The sequence below is a fragment of the Agrilus planipennis genome, unplaced genomic scaffold (assembly GCF_000699045.2).
Source record: "Agrilus planipennis isolate EAB-ADULT unplaced genomic scaffold, Apla_2.0 scaffold5, whole genome shotgun sequence".
Lineage (NCBI taxonomy): Eukaryota > Metazoa > Arthropoda > Insecta > Coleoptera > Buprestidae > Agrilus > Agrilus planipennis.
The window spans coordinates 2,360,753-2,378,873 of NW_020442468.1; the positions used below are offsets into that span (position 1 = coordinate 2,360,753).

The 18,121-nt window shown below is 35.1% G+C and overlaps 1 protein-coding gene across 4 annotated transcripts in view; it reads right to left on the reverse strand.

Annotated features, from left to right (window-relative positions):
• LOC108735588 overlaps positions 1 to 18,121 on the reverse strand; it is a 74,577-nt gene that overhangs the window by 24,470 nt on the left and 31,986 nt on the right. Inside the window, exon 1 of one of the 4 annotated variants that reach the window (XM_018467610.2) lies at positions 8,321 to 8,534. The exons of the other annotated variants lie outside the window; for them this stretch is intronic. The gene's annotated coding sequence lies outside the window, so the exon portion shown is untranslated. Of the gene's footprint in view, positions 1 to 8,320; positions 8,535 to 18,121 lie in introns of those variants that run through there. 4 annotated transcript variants of the gene reach the window in all.

Genomic DNA, 18,121 nt, shown 5'->3' on the forward strand with positions numbered 1-18,121 from the left:
TCCTGTTTTAATATTAATGACATCTTCAACAAGGACCAGGCTAAAACCAAGACCGAAGTAACAAGACCAAGACTAAAACTAAGATCGAATATTCAAGACCAAGGTCAAATGCGTAAGACCAAGACCATATGCGCAAGACCAAGACAAAATAACGCAAGACTAAACGAAAAATTATTACTTTCATACGAGTGTGTTTGTGTGCGATCGGGCACACGTGTGCGTGAACGACTTATCGATTCGCCGACGTGCCGCTGGCGCCTTTCTTCATGTGCGCCGTATTTATAAATGTGTGTGTCGTACCTGCGTTCTGAGAAAGCAGTTAAACAGTTCAAAGAAAACCAAACGATCCGGATGTTTCTAGACGGTTCCAGAAAGGAAACAAAAGAGTATTTAAAGGAAGAGACGATCGCCGAGAAGAGTAGAAATAAATTGACCGTTGCAGAAGTGACTCCAGAAATAAATTGATAACGGTAGCAGTGAAATAAATAGCGCAGTGAATAGTGATATATCAACAGTAGTGTAAATAAATAGAATAATTCATAACCTAAGTTTAGTAATAATTTAATAGCGTTTTTAAATTCTTTAATAATTACTGTAAATAAATAGTTTTTGTCGTTATCAGTCTTCGAAGTTAATTTGTTAAAACCACGAACATTACATTATTTTCTCAAAACAAAACATTTTTAGTAGGTAGGTAGGTAGGTACCACCTTTTAGCTGTAATTGAAATTTTTATAGCAATTAAACCGAAACTGAAACATTTACTTTAAGCATTAATAATTTAGACTTTTTAAACAAACGTTTACTGAGAAGACTAAAACTGATTCATTCTAATTCCACAAATATTTTCGCGGATCCATTAAGACTAATGCTACTAATCGTAAACATGTATTAACTGGAACCACTAGGACCATTAGTTCTTGTCACGACTGAAATAAACACAAATCAACGTTTAAAAAATGGCTATACAGTTTAACGTTCATTCGTAGGTAACATATCCTAGCACGCCAAATTGTAGTGTTCATTTTTTTTACTTGTATATTCGCTATATCTGATGGTCATATAACAGTAAAGTCTGCAAATGATGGTTTCTAGGCACCCATTTTATCGTATTTGTATCATTATCTAATAGCTCGTTGTTGTTATTATAAAAAGCTTTTATTTAAGCCATTATACAAGGGTTTATTATGTTATATGTTTATAACATCATTATCATCATCATAAGGTCGTCAGTCCTAAGAACCAGGAAACGCACCTTCATTCCTTCCTATCCCGAGCTAATCTTCGCATTTCCCTAAAACTAGAACATCCCACATCCTTTAATCTAATCTAGGTCTACCTCTATTCCTCTCAACTCCTGCTTCTACTCTGATAGACCTTCATGCCTGAGAAGGTGTCCTACCAACTCATCTCGCCTATTTCTTATTGATTTCCATAGAGTCCTCTGTTCTCCTGTTCTTTCTAATACATCTTCATTTCTAACCTTCTCTATCCACGGCATCCTCATCATTCACCGGTAATACCACATTTTGAACGCTCCTAACCTTTTCGTTTCAAATCTTTTTCGAATTTCTAAATTGATCGTTCGCGAGCATAGAAGTGACTTCTTTTTATTGAAGGCAACTCGACCCTGTGCTATCCTCTACTTTATATTCCTACTACTCCTTCCGTTCTGACTTATCTGACTTTCTAAAATCAGTCTTCTAATATTTCGTCTCCTAACTTTACATAACATAACATAACATCAAATTAAAATAATCCATGAGTGTCAAATCTGATACAAAACTTTTCAAGAAGATTTAAATTTTGTTACAACATTGTTCACGTGGTTTTAAAGTTAAAGTATTAAAATTAGTGAGCAAGTAGGACTAACTAATCTGACATCCACAGGTTACGTACGATGGCTAATTTATGGGACGCAACTGCTATTTTGGCAACGTCTATGTATTATTTTTGATGCAATCTTTACGGCCACGATTAACGAGGTCGTCTTGTTCTAACACCCAAAAACATTAATGACACTTTCGCTAGATTATACAAAAATTAAAATAGTAAAAGCAAAAGTTATCGCCTATTTAATTTGTTTTTATAGACGATCGTCTTTTTTCTACTTCGGCATTCACAATAGAATTATTGTACAACTTGATCTATTATGGCGTTAGTTCTTTCTTATACACTTCAAAGGGATATTCATATGACTTAAAATCCACAAACTGAATTGAATTTTTGAAAATACATTAAATTAGTGCGCAAGTGGTGCTACCTATCGGTTGGTAGCCAAAGTTGCACGTGTTTGTGTTACGACAATACTTAGAAAACTGCAGCATGAGATACGAAGAAAAGTTTTACTCTTACAGTTAGATATTCTCAAATGAGTGAATTTATTGACTCTTAAGGAATCTACAGTTCTGCATAATAACTTTAATAACGTTTATTATTACTTAGATCACATGTATGTCGTAAACAACTCATATTTTATGACATTCAATTAATTCTAATTTCATCTGTGCACCATCATCTAATCCATATTAGATACTTTTGAATCGACCATAAAAATATTTCCATTAGGAATTTTAATACCTGTCGCCAATAAAAATCTAATGCATACTTTTCACACCTGTGATTTAAACCAATGAAAATTAGAAACCCTAAATTGACGTTATAAAAAGTGTCAATAAACATGCCGTACCTACCTAAAACCAATTGAAATTTATTTATTTGTAAATTGTTATGTCTGAGGTTATTATTTTTAATTTTTTATTCTACAAAAAAACAATGAACTACAAAGTAACTTTTGTAATTTGGAACGCACATTTACGACGTTTGACCCAAATTTTAAAAATAAATCCACTTTCTGTCGCCAAGAGTTCTATTACAGCCTCTTCTGTAGATGAGATTTCAATATTGGGGTAAATTTGCTTTGTTTAACCCTAATTTTCAAAATTTATCGAATTTTTAAAAAAAAATATCACACCAATTTGATAGAATAGATACTGTCTAGAAAATATTGTTATTGTACATAATATCTTATCTCTTTGGATGATACAACTCCAAGTTTGATATTGTGGCTACACATATTTGCCACATATATTTTTGTTACGATATGATATCACTTATATATTTTTGATATTTGATATATTGATATTTTTCCCAACTCAATATTGTAACGTATAATTCAATTCTTTCTTTTGTAAATATTTCCTATTGTTATTATGTAAATATGCTTTCAAATGTATCTTCTCAAAACCTTTTGTATCTGTACCTTTCTATTATTCTCTCTACAAATTACTTTACTACTTGTACTTTCCACTAATCCCTTAACATTTTAATTTCGTTTACTAACAGCATGAGCTGTATAATTCTTATTACTTCTTAATTGCATTTTAATATTGGGTTTCTAGGTACATTGGGGCGAAATCTTTTTCTTAGTATTTCATCTAATCACTCTTTCCAAGTTTCATTCTCTTCTGATTCGATCCCTACTTTAGTTAAAATACTTCTAGCTCCACCCTTTTAATCTTCGTTAAAATTTATTTTCAAGACTACTAACACTTCCGATCTATTATTCAACTGTTCTACTTCATCCTTCAGCGATCGTTAATTAAATTTGTTAAGTTTTAATTGTGTTTTATTCAGTAATTTTACTTTTGCAAAGTGTGTTTAATTCCACCAAAAAAACCTAAAATATCTTCCTTACCTGAAACAAAAGAGAAATAACATTAATTAACTAATTCTCTTATCGTTAGCTTTTAATAGCATATTAACTAGTGATCTCAATTTTGTAGTCATACTAAAAAGGAAACTGCAAAAATGATAAAATCAGCGTTAAAAATAAAATTTAATTGTGACGACCTATTTTATGAACTCATCCATTAAAACCAACTCATTATTGGGTCAATTAAAATGTATTAAGTGCTCTATATAAAGTTGATGACCTGTTTTTAAAAGCGAATGCAAAATTATGATGGTCTCAATAGTCTTCTCCTATGTCTCAAGAAGCAATTGGAAAATCAGTTATTTGCATCCATTGATTTTGTTTTGGAATAAAAGACACTAATCACAAAAATATTTAAAGTTTAACAAGTAGGTGTTAACTTCTCTATACAATAAATCTTAATTAGTTGAAGCAAATTAGTGAATCTCAATCTCTGTTTGCATCAGTCTTGAGAATTATTAAATCAATTTCAATGGAGTTGCCGTTACGTTACAGGGAATATTTTGAATAAAGTTTTGACATTAATATAAAACTAAGTAACAAAGAAAATCAGATGACAACTAATAAATTCGAAATCGATAAGTTTCTAATCAAAAACTTAATGTTCTTTATTCGAGTGAATGAATGAAGAGAACAAGACATCAGAAACATTGAAAGTTGACGCATTCTTATTATAATAAGTGATTACGTATGCTTAACAAGCAATTCGAACTGATTTAAATAGCAAGACGTGAGTAAAATACAGTACAAGGCAATATTCATAAACTCCAGTATTTGCATACGGAGAATTTTCTGAAGATTTTCCTCTTCTAAGAATCGTCGAGTCGCATTTAAAGCATTTAACGCAGGAACATTAAAAGAATGACGACTGTACCTACATGCACATGTGTTGCAACAAGGAATGGTTAATGAACTCAATTTAGTCGAAGCCAGAAATAGCACAGACATAAAATTAGGCGAAAGAGATGTCAATAATATCACAGACGGAATCATTTCACCGTGACTATGTACAAACCATTAGTACACACATAAAAAGACTGAGAAAACCCTTCCGTATTATAGCTCTATACATATTTAAATAAATTTACCGGAAACCATAATCCTTTCCGCAATCCAGAATGGTACAGCTACAACAACACTGATACCGTCGTAGTTCTATCACATAATCATCTTTACCTGATGATACAACGATCTCCTTTAAACTGACGATTAAAAAACGATTTCATAGAAGATGTAGGGGTTGCTTTGTGGGCTACTTTCGATATCCATATTGTTTTTGATTAATTAGAATCTTTAATTAACAATTAGCAATGTATTTCATTTGGAAATGAACAATTGCAAAGAAGTGGACGGGTTTAAATGTCTAATTTCCGGTGCATAGTAGGTTGCATATACACACATTTTGGTTATAAAATTATTGAAAATAACCCCAATCCACCGTTGATAACGATACCTATCGTCCAAACTTGGATGACCTAAACTAGTCAAACTCAAAATCTTATTTCAGTAGATCCGCAGTTGTTAATATTAAAAAAATAATAGCAATCAAGCATGAACGGAGGCGATTTGGCTATAAGAGCTACAAAACTGCAACCAAATACACATGATATGCCCGTTGCTCTGATTTTATTTGTCAAGATCACTTTACATTAAAATTGTGGAACTTTTACAGGGTGTACAACTATAAAAGTGTGAAAAGTGTGTTTTAAGGGACACGTGGCAATATACGAGGGTGGATTGATAAGTTTCCGGCCTAACCAAGAGATGACGCCACTAGGCCTACCTTGAGGTGACATTCTATAGTACCATCCTTGGATAGCTTGTAGCTATAGTTTCAGCCCGATCTCCTTGCTAGTGTAGGTTTGACAGCACGCTGAACAAGACGCCTCTGTGGTTTTCGTAAAAATGGAAAAGCAGGAAAATCGTGCTGTCATCAAATACTTTTATTTGAAGGGGTTAACGCCGAAGGAAATTAAAAAAGAGATGGACTCAACACTGGGGACATCCTCCCCGTCATATTCAACCGTTAAGCAGTGGGTTTCCGAGTTTAAAAAGGGTCGTGTGAGCACCTCTGATGGGCCTCGCTCAGGACGCCCCGTTGAGGTCACAACTCCAGATATGATCGAAAAAATTCATCAAATAGTGCTGGGAGACCGCAGATTGAAAGTGCGTGAGATAGCTGAGACCTGTAAGATGTCATATGAACGTGTGCAACATATTTTGCACCAACATTTGCATATGGAAAAGCTCTGTGCAAGATGGGTGCCGCGTTTGCTAACAGTCGACCAAAAATTGATTCGAAAAAACATTTCTACCGCAAATTTGTCATTGTATAAGCGTAATCCAAGCGAATTTTTGCGTCGATTCGTAACCGTTGACGAAACGTGGGTCCACCACTACACTCCTGAAACCAAAGAACAGTCTAAACAGTGGATTGGACCAGGGGAACCAACTCCAAAGAAGGCAAAAACAATTTTTTCGGCGAACAAGGTTATGGCTACTGTTTTTTGGGATGCAAGAGGTATTATATACATTGATTACCTTGCAAAGGGTAATACTATCACTGGTCAATACTACGCAGACTTATTGCAACGTTTGAGCCACGAGGTGAAAATTAAACGACCTCATCTGGCGAAGAAAAAAATCTTGTTTCATCACGATAACGCACCAGCGCACACGTCAATCGTTGCGACGGCTAAAATCAACGATCTAAAGTTTGAATTGATGCCGCACCCTCCTTACTCTCCAGACCTAGCCCCGAGTGACTATTTTCTGTTCCCTAATCTCAAAAAATGGCTTGGCGGTAAGAGATTTGCGGACAATGAAGAAGTAATCGAAGCTGTAAATGGTTATTTTGAGGAGCTTGACGAATCAGTCTATAGAGATGGCATTAATAGACTGGAACACCGCTATGAGAAATGTATCAGCCTTGGAGGAGATTATGTTGAGAAATAAAAAAAAAAAATTTTTAAAAACCTTGTTTTTCTTGGTCAGGCCGGAAACTTATCAATCCACCCTCGTAACCTCAAGGTGACCCATACTTCTAATTTTGGTTTGTAGTCTGTTTTGTGTAAAATGTTCAGATTATTTCACAAAGTTAGTTGACCATATTTGTGGAATATGTGGTCCAAGGAAAACAAATAAACGTACATATGTGGGACCTACTACTATAAAGCAACGTTAGAAACAATATGAATATGACGTACAACAAATTAATATTGTTTTAACCAAATGGGTTTTTTTTTAATTATTATTTGGATATATCGGAAGTTGAATACATTATCTTCCCCTTGATTATCTGCATAATACAGATATATACAGGGTGCTTCAAAAAAATGTATACACACTTTAAACTATTGTAATTTTCCCGCTCTACAAGGCTAATGGTATATTTCTTCGCCAGGTGCCAGCATAATCGTCCCTCTATGTTATATTATCAGTTGGAATTTGTAATATCAACATGGGGGACGTACGAGCTTACCTGGATCAAAATTTGTCGGGCCAGTGGATAGGACGCAGGGGGCCAATCGAGTTTCCAGCACGCTCTCCAGACCTTACACCACTGGATTTCTTCTTGTGGGGCACAGTAAAAGATGAGGTGTACAAACGTAAACCACGTAACCTAGACATTCTTTGGAATGAGATTCAAGCAGTGTGTAGAGAAATCTCATTGGACGTTTTGATACGATGTACAGAATCTGTGGTGACTCGTACTCAGAATTGTATTGATGCTGTAGGTCACCAATTTGAACAGTATTAACATTTGTTATTTATGTTTCATTTACATTGGACTTTCAGCTTTCTATTTTCCTGAAATTTAACTTTGTAGAACGGTAAATAAATTTTCTATGGAAGTTCAAAGTGTGTATACATTTTTTTGAAGCACCCTGTATATAGTCCGAATTCTCTGGGTTACGGAGATCAAAATAGAATCTAATAATATCGAGTCTGCGGAAGAACTTCTAAATATATATTAGCGTACGTTGGTCAACTTTTTGCCGTCTACAACCTGTCCTCCACCAGAAACCATCTGTCACCATCCAACAAGAACAAAACTGAAAATAGTTCCGACATTTCTGAGAAACTGCTCAAAGGTCGTCTTCTCTGGAAACGTTCAGAAGTGACGATAAGTATAGTTAAAGTAACCTAGTAAAATTTTTTCCATTTTTAAATTCGAGAAAACTCAGGAAGTCCTCGCATCCCTAATTATAGTCGATGTCCTGTTTCTGCTTCCAATAACTATCTCCCCATTTATAACCTTCTCAATCCGCGTACCTACGCCAGTTCTGATACGAAATTTTCTGATACTGATGTTAAATTCCAGGGCCGTCTTAAGGCCACGTCTCTATACATAGACGTAGGTGGGTAAACTTGATAAAGCCAAAAATTTAGTGCATACAGCATAATATTCACCACACTTTCTTTTCAAAGATTTATTTGTTTACGCGCCTGGTAAATTGAAATCCAACTATATTTGACAATCATCGAGAAACAAAAACGTGTACAGCCATTATATTTTTTTTATTGTTACCAAATAAATCAGAAGTCATAAGAAAGCCGCTTTCTACATGCATTTCCGATGCAAAATTCGGTTAATTTATCATACCTTTCTATATAGGGCGTAATTTCTTCGATTCACTCTACCGCACCGTTTATATATTTATGATGACCGTATAAAACGCACAATCTTGATAGCAATACACAACACGAAACAGCCTTCCTCGATACACGTGTTTTTATAACAAACGACAAAAGAAAACCAATATACGTACGGTAAAGTGATTTTAAATTTTGCAACAACACAATTGTTGTCGTAACACTGACGCTGCGAACTGAAGTTTCTGTACACGATTTACCTCCATCCTCCAGTAAAGGCTTTCGTTAAACGTATATGGAAAATTCAATGCCACACAACATCTGTTCTTATTTTCACCTACGACAAACATGTTAACAGATGAGAGGTACGCAATTATAAAACGTTTTTCAATGTTATCCTCTGTCTAATTAGAAGCGGCGACCTAAAATTAATTAAAAAAAAAAGAACGTCTGTACCACGTTTGAGAGAGACAGTTTGAATTTAGCAAATCGTTATATACATATATATATATATACCCAGTGGAGGTCACCGGTGGGTCTATTGTGGTGCACTACGGTGGTGGCATGTCGGTAGATATGGTGGTGTGGGAGTTATTGTGGTTAAAAGTGGTCGATCTAAAGATTTTCATATTTTGGCCACAAGTTCTAAAAAATATACGAAACCATTTACAATCTTCGAAATTTCCCAGTCTGACGGATGTGTCGATTTGCGAGTTGACCTCTGGTCACCAAACACTACTTTATAATAAGTGAGAATGTACCTACTACAATGTTCTTAAATATTTCCAATATTGTCCTAAGCTAGAACCTTCTCGAATGTCTCTAGTAGAATGTTCTAGATTGAACTTGACCAGAATAATCGAGAACTTTCCAGAATGTTTCAGAACCATTATGTATAAGTGGAGGTGCCTCATTCTGACACTATACTGGGGTATTGTCATATATTTCGATCAGTACTTTAAATAAAAGATGTTTGTAATCTCCTATAACAATACCAAACACCCGTTTAGAATAAATGGAAAAATATTAGATTGTTCTTCATTGTTTCCAGAGTGGTCCTTAGGTAGAATGTTCTCGAATATATTTGTTTTCAGCTAGATTACACTAGAATGCCCGACAATCATCAAGTATAAGTGATGGGAATGACTTCTCACACTACATTAGAGAATTTTATGTATATTTTAACCAAAGTGTTCTAAAAACTTCTATAATATTCAAGAGTTGTCCAGGTTGGGTTGTGTGGGTTTGTGGGCAGATCACTGGTCACCAATAACACCAGTTTAGAATAAGTGAAGATGTACATATTGGAATGTTATTAAATGTTTTTGGGAAAGCGCCCAGCTAGAATGTTCTGGAATGTCCTTCGCTAGAATCAAAAATGTTTAGGAATGTCCTAGAGCAGGCCTTCTTAACCCCAAATGGGGTGCGTAGCAAAAATCGGGGGTCGGGAGAGATTTTAATGTATATTGTATATTACCTAATAAATAAACCATCAAAAAATATCTATTTATCTTTCTTTTATATTTATATAGGGTCGCCAGGAAACAAGCAATCATAAATAGGGTCGTGAATGAAAAAAGTTTAAGAAGCTCTGTCCTAGAGCCATCAGCTAAAGTGATTTTTCAATCGAGTTCTGAGAATGACTTCTCACACTACACTAGAGAATTTTATGTATATTTCGACTAAAGTGTTCTAAAAACTGTTTGGATTTCTCCTATAATATTCAAGATTTGTCCAGTTTGAGTTGTGTGGGTTTGTGGGCAGACCACTAGTCACCAATAACACCAGTTTAGAATGAGTGAGGATGTAGGTACCTACTGGAATATTCTTGAATGTTTTTGGGAAAGCGCCCAGCTAGAATGTTCTGGAATTTCTCTAAGATTGTCCTTCGCTAGAATCAAAAATGTTTAGGAATGTCCTAGAGCAGGCCTTCTTAACCCCAAATGGGGTGCGTAGCAAAAATCGGGGGTCGCGAGAGATTTTAATGTATATTGTACATTGTATATTACCTAATAAATAAACCATCAAAAAATATCTATTTATCTTTCTTTTATATTTATATAGGGTCGCCAGGAAACAAGCAATCATAAATAGGGTCGTGAATGAAAAAAGTTTAAGAAGCTCTGTCCTAGAGCCATCAGCTAAAGTGATTTTTCAATCGAGTTCTGAGAATGACTTCTCACACTACACTAGAGAATTTTATGTATATTTCGACTAAAGTGTTCTAAAAACTGTTTGGATTTCTCCTATAATATTCAAGATTTGTCCAGTTTGGGTTGTGTGGGTTTGTGGGCAGATCACTGGTCACCAATAACACCAGTTTATAATAAGTGAAGATGTACCTATTGGAATGTTCTTAAATGTTTTTGGGAAAGCGCCCAGCTAGAATGTTCTGGAATGTCTCTAAGATTGTCCTTCGCTAGAATCAAAAATGTTCAGGAATGTCCTAGAGTCATCAGCTAAAGTGACTTTTCAATCGAATGGTGGGAATGACTTCTCACACTACATTAGAGAATTTTATATGTATTTCGACCGAAATGTTCTAAAAACTGTTTGGATTTCTCCTATAATATTCAAGATTTGTCCAGTTTGAGTTGTGTGGGTTTGTGGGCAGACCACTAGTCACCAATAACACCAGTTTAGAATGAGTGAGGATGTAGGTACCTACTGGAATATTCTTGAATGTTTTTGGGAAAGCGCCCAGCTAGAATGTTCTGGAATTTCTCTAAGATTGTCCTCCGCTAGAATAAAAAATGTTCAGGAATGTCCTAGAGCCATCAGCTAAAGTGATTTTTCAATCGAGTTCTGAGAATGACTTCTCACACTACACTAGAGAATTTTATGTATATTTCGACTAAAGTGTTCTAAGAACTGTTTGGATTTCTCCTATAATATTCAAGATTTGTCCAGTTTGAGTTGTGTGGGTTTGTGGGCAGACCACTAGTCACCAATAACACCAGTTTAGAATGAGTGAGGATGTAGGTACCTACTGGAATATTCTTGAATGTTTTTGGGAAAGCGCCCAGCTAGAATGTTCTGGAATTTCTCTAAGATTGTCCTCCGCTAGAATAAAAAATGTTCAGGAATGTCCTAGAGCCATCAGCTAAAGTGATTTTTCAATCGAGTTCTGAGAATGACTTCTCACACTACACTAGAGAATTTTATGTATATTTCGACTAAAGTGTTCTAAGAACTGTTTGGATTTCTCCTATAATATTCAAGATTTGTCCAGTTTGAGTTGTGTGGGTTTGTGGGCAGACCACTAGTCACCAATAACACCAGTTTAGAATGAGTGAGGATGTAGGTACCTACTGGAATATTCTTGAATGTTTTTGGGAAAGCGCCCAGCTAGAATGTTCTGGAATTTCTCTAAGATTGTCCTCCGCTAGAATAAAAAATGTTCAGGAATGTCCTAGAGCCATCAGCTAAAGTGATTTTTCAATCGAGTTCTGAGAATGACTTCTCACACTACACTAGAGAATTTTATGTATATTTCGACTAAAGTGTTCTAAGAACTGTTTGGATTTCTCCTATAATATTCAAGATTTGTCCAGTTTGAGTTGTGTGGGTTTGTGGGCAGACCACTAGTCACCAATAACACCAGTTTAGAATGAGTGAGGATGTAGGTACCTACTGGAATATTCTTGAATGTTTTTGGGAAAGCGCCCAGCTAGAATGTTCTGGAATTTCTCTAAGATTGTCCTCCGCTAGAATAAAAAATGTTCAGGAATGTCCTAGAGCCATCAGCTAAAGTGATTTTTCAATCGAGTTCTGAGAATGACTTCTCACACTACACTAGAGAATTTTATGTATATTTCGACTAAAGTGTTCTAAGAACTGTTTGGATTTCTCCTATAATATTCAAGATTTGTCCAGTTTGAGTTGTGTGGGTTTGTGGGCAGACCACTAGTCACCAATAACACCAGTTTAGAATGAGTGAGGATGTAGGTACCTACTGGAATATTCTTGAATGTTTTTGGGAAAGCGCCCAGCTAGAATGTTCTGGAATTTCTCTAAGATTGTCCTCCGCTAGAATAAAAAATGTTCAGGAATGTCCTAGAGCCATCAGCTAAAGTGATTTTTCAATCGAGTTCTGAGAATGACTTCTCACACTACACTAGAGAATTTTATGTATATTTCGACTAAAGTGTTCTAAGAACTGTTTGGATTTCTCCTATAATATTCAAGATTTGTCCAGTTTGAGTTGTGTGGGTTTGTGGGCAGACCACTAGTCACCAATAACACCAGTTTAGAATGAGTGAGGATGTAGGTACCTACTGGAATATTCNTTAGAACACGATCGAAAATAATATTAACAAATAAAACAACAGTTAAATTTATGTTACGGCAAATGCTAAAACTTCTTCAGTTTTTTATTTGGAAAGTACTTAAATTGAATAAAAATAAGTAGAACGCAAAACAATTTCGAAATATAATTCTTCAGTAATGTCTATAAATAATTGCACATATTTATCGTCAACAGATGTAGTTTTACTTGACATTACTGATGATGTTTGATATTTAAAAAGCGTATCTATTAAAACTTTTTATGTTTTATTTAATTCCCACCATCAAGGCATTCTCATCAAGAGTTCTTTTAAGTTTCATTAAAATGGCGTCTACAATCATACGAATTGTCAAGTGTATTTCATTTGTTTTTTGATTGAGACAGAGTCTGCAGCTTTTCAACTATTACAGACAATCCGCTGACTACTTCAGTTGACATAGGATACATATTTTCAAATACCAAGAATGATATTTCGTAATTTCAACAATAGATAGTGAAAATGAAAAGAAAACGCTGCCAGATATGTCACAAATATGCCCCAATCGATTTGATAACAATGGAGAAAGGAACATTATCGAAAGCAATACGCGGTGTAAGTGTAATGCTGTTTGCAAATAATACTTACACTCTATCAACTCTGTATAATGTTACAATGCGTAATTTGATTTGAATAAATATTGACTGCCATGTTTTGTAATATTTAATCAGATCCTTAATGGCATTTACACACTGGTGCCGGATCAACAAAAAGAAACCAAAGCTGAATGTTTCAACTTTGTCATCGCTACTTTGGCTATGTTCTGATATGAATTAGTTTCTTTGATCAGTTCACCTTTATGACATAGATTACGTTCAAGTGTTCTCTAATTAGGAACTAAAAAAAATATGAAGCAACTTTTGATTCAAATAGAGGAACCATTAAAACATCAGGTTATAACACTTGATTAAAACATCTTTAACGTACTTGTTTGAGGTTATAACACTTGATAAGTACTCACCACATTACACTCCATCTATTATACGTTAATAGATAGCACTACATTCAGTTGAAAGATGAGATTTGGATGTCTGGATTTTGCAAAGAATTTGTTTGTTACCCTGCTCATCCAGTTAAAAATAATATTTTAGGAATAATATACAAAATTAGATTTGGACTTACGAAAATATTTCCTTATTCAGATCAAATTCAAAAACAAAACGTCTATTTCGAGTGAAATTGTAATAAATTTAAGATGACTCACTTGCACTAAATCTGAATCCCGAAAATTCTCGAGTGTGTATTTGCAGCGTCGTGCTATCTAAATTTGGAAGCGTCGAAACTCATGGATCGTCTGTTAAAAACAGTGTACATTGATGTACAAGTGTGTGTATTTGTACCACGAGTGCAATATCAAAAATGGACTGATACGTCCAACCACTCGACGACGCTCCATTTTTGGTCAAAATCTCGCATGCCAATTTCACAAACAAAATACTGCATAGGTACTTTACGTAATGAGAAAGAAGAATGCGGAATCAGGAATTGGAACTGAACAATTAATTCGACGCAAACTGAAAATCGTACGCATATATACAAAAAGGCGATTGCTGTCTGTGAATATATGTAATTCGTTACATTTTTCCAATGAATTGTTTAACCGAATTCCTCATTTATTGGTTATTAAGTATCAGTAGTAAAATCAATAATCGGCTTGACAGATTGATTATTATTGTTGCTGAACTGCAACCAGTAGGTACTTCTCATTTTCTTTTCAGTCTGTTGCAGATACTGCTGTAGGTACCTTTCTCCAAAACTATTTTTGAATGCTACAGACTTTTGGTTTCCTCTGTGGTCTTTCGTTTTTACTATCAAATATTTCACTGACAGGCTATCATCAGTCCAATGAAGTAGCTCATGCTTACTCTTGATAACTGAAATAAGTATTTCTTTTGACTAGTTTGATCTCATTACTCTTTCTAGGAATATTTCCCTAGTTCTTCTTTTTTAAACACCATGGTTTCTCGCATTTCCCTCCCGTAAAACCCAAGCTTACAGAAATTATTTCAGAACTCCGAAGAAGCCCAGAATGTCAAAACTCTTCCCTCCCTAGGGTTAAGCAGATGAAGATGTTTGGAACCCTGTATAATGGACTTATCTCATTATGTTTTGATTCTTCGTAGATTTATTGATCGTGGTCGAATATTCATCGATTCTGCTCTGATTCAACTCAACTTGTTTAATATACAAAAATCCACAAATAGTGAATTTCGCTATTAACTGTTGTCTTGGGGCAACTCTCCAAAGGTAGCTCCATCGCTGTCTAAACATCAACACTTTTAGATATTTCAAAACACTGAAGCTTCAAGAAAGCGCTTCTCTCGCTTGAATTGTCTAAATGGATGAAGCAGTGAAAGAAGTTAAAGATAGAAAAGTAGAATCTTATTATTGGGAGCGATATAAATCAAACCTGACAATTTATTTCCTAATGATGAAGAAACAGTTATGGCTGGAGCGTTCTCACCGGGATTGCAGCCACCTGAACGCAGCCGTTTCAAAAATACAAACGACTATCGTGGAAACAAATGTTACAGCAAACGGGAAATATCGTTTAAAATACAAATTGTTGTATGCAACGGACGAACTAATGTTTTCTGATACAAGCGACTTTTCATACCGAGCAAGCATTCAAATGCGCCCGAATGAAAAATGAACTCTGGTGAATATAACGGTATGCAACTGATGTATATGGCCGTCTACACAACGAATAATATTACGTATTACATCAATGGAGATATTTTTTAGTTGAGCCTTCTACGATTGCTATAAATAATGATCGGGTTAAAAGAAACCGACACTCACAACGTTTCACCTACGGTCGAATTTTTTTAAATGGTACTAGTTTGGTCTAATGTTTATGATAATGATCATAAGGGAGGATGCATTTTGTTACCATTTTGCTGCCATCATTTTTATCAGGTAAAGAAAAGTCAAAGTTGCAAGTAATATTCCTTATTGACCGCTCTACCCCGTGGCAAGAACTCATGATGCACCACTCCCTTGCAATCGAAGAAAACTGTAAGCAAAGCATTCACATTCGACCTAACTACCATTGGGATAATTGAACTTTGGTTTCCACCTCATAACCATAAACCCATGATTCATCACTAGCTATGACCCTCTGGAGCAAATTTGAGTCTTCATGGACCCCAGTTCCCACGGCTCCTTAGCAATATTATAGCGATGCTGTTTTTGGTCGAAATTGAGCAATTTAGGTACGAATTTAGCGGCGACCTGTCTCATGTCCAAATCATTGGTAAAAATCGAATGACAGGAGCCGATCGATAATCAAGTAATGAAAAGCCAATTTTTATTCTTCCACAAATCCAGACGTTTGCAGGTCATATTCCTTATTGACTCTACTCTGTGGCAGGAACTCATGATGCACTACGCCCCTGCAGTCGAAGAAAATTGTAGGCAAAACCTTCACATTCGACCTAACTTGGCGCTTTTTTTTCGGTCTTGGCTCATGCGGCAGCTTCCATTGGAATGATTGAGCTTTGGTTTCTACCTCATAACCATAAACCCATGATTCATCACTAGTTATGACCCTCTGGAGCAAATTTGGGTCTTCACGGACAGAGTCCAACAGCTTCTTAGCAATGTTAATGCGATGCTTTTTTTGGTCTAAATTGAGCAATTTTGGTACCAATTTCGTGGCGACCTGTCTCATGTCCAAATCATTGGTAAAAATCGAATGGCAGGAGCCAATCGATATGTTTAAATCCTCAGCAACTTCTCTAACGGTGACTCAACGATTGGCCAATACTTTTTTCTTCACTTCATCAATATTTTCGGCTGTTGTTGACGTGCTCGAGCGCCCGGCACGCTCTTTGTCGTTCACGTCTTCTCGACCCTCAAAGAACACCGATAAAAGTTGCTTCGATCCGAGGTAATTTCACCTTATGCCACATCAATTTGATTCGATTTCATATTTTAAAACTTCTTTAAGCATTTATAGTTACATTAATTCCAATCAAAACGTACCTAATGGTCCTAGGTTCTTTCCAGTTCCATGAAGCTTCAGGACAATGTCTTCATAAAACTTCAAAGATAAAATTAAGTAACCATAATTCGACGATAGACAAAGAGTTGATTACTAATATATACTGTTCTAAATTATTTATTTGCTGTATTTTAAATTTTAACACTATAGACGTCAATGGTACGTACTTATACTAATAAGGTTTGCACCCATTGCTCCGTCCATGTCCGTTCTATCAGTAATGGTCGAATAAAAAGTGAAAAACGCGTCACGGGCTGTTTGATTTATGTGACACTGGCTGGTTAAAATTAAATGACACCGTCTGTAATGAAAATTATTATAGTCACACAAAAGATAGCAATAAATCATTTGGAAATCCTTTCTCAAATCTCCTAATTGCAATTCTTTTAGGCAACCCAACTTGCTCAATCACTGCAGGTAATTTACTGTTCACAACGTAAACATTTACTGCAACTTATTCAAGCAGAAAATACGACCTTATGTAGATTTAACTGGAAAATAAATTAGTAACAATCAAGCTGTTACCGAAAACAAAAAAGAAATAAGTACTTAATCATCATCATAAGGTCGTCAGTTCTAAAACTGGTTGGAAACGCACCTCAATTCTTTCCTATCCTGAGTTAATCTTCGCATTTCCTCAAAACTAGAACAACCCACATCCTTAACTATTTGCTAACTACGATTACTATAATTACTTAATACCTAGATATATTATTAAATGTTTAAATGTTAGGAGGGGTTGAGGTAGAAGGATGTGGGATGTTCTAGTTTAAGGGAAATACGAAGATTAGCTCTTTTCGAATAGTAATTTACCCCTCTTAACTACGATTACTGCAAAGACTTAATACCTAGATATATTTTTAAATGTTTAAATGTTAGGAGGGGTTGAGGTANCTAGATATATTATTAAATGTTTTCTTAAAGACTAAAAATCGGACTTTTAAACAAATGCTTTAACATATTTGTATTGCGTATTGTACAAGGCTTATGGGTAATGATGTGAAGATAAAGTTTAATTTAAAACTACAAAAATTGATATTTAATTAATGGTTCGTCCCACATTCCTCTAGCGAATTTACAAATTCCTGCATACTCAGTTTTCTTAAGCGCCCAAGAGTGGAGAACGGCTTCACTCAGAATCAGTAATAATCCGTATTGTTTGCGCAGCTTCTAGAACAGTCTTATCGATATCAACCAAAGAGACAGTAGATGATGTCAGTTCTCTGGTATGTACATTTATTGTGTTGTTTCAATCTTTATTATCGATTATTTACGAAAACGTATTTATGTATCACTTACGATAAGATAGATTTCCCGAGTTTGGTAAGTGTGAAATTCAGATTCGGTTTTAGTTTTATCAGAATTGAAGGTCTTTCATAATTGTATCTCTTACTTCTCTTGTTGTTTTGATGCCACAAATTATACGCTTGACATTAGGGAAGGACACTGACGGACTTTATTTTTAATTTGGGCTCATGAT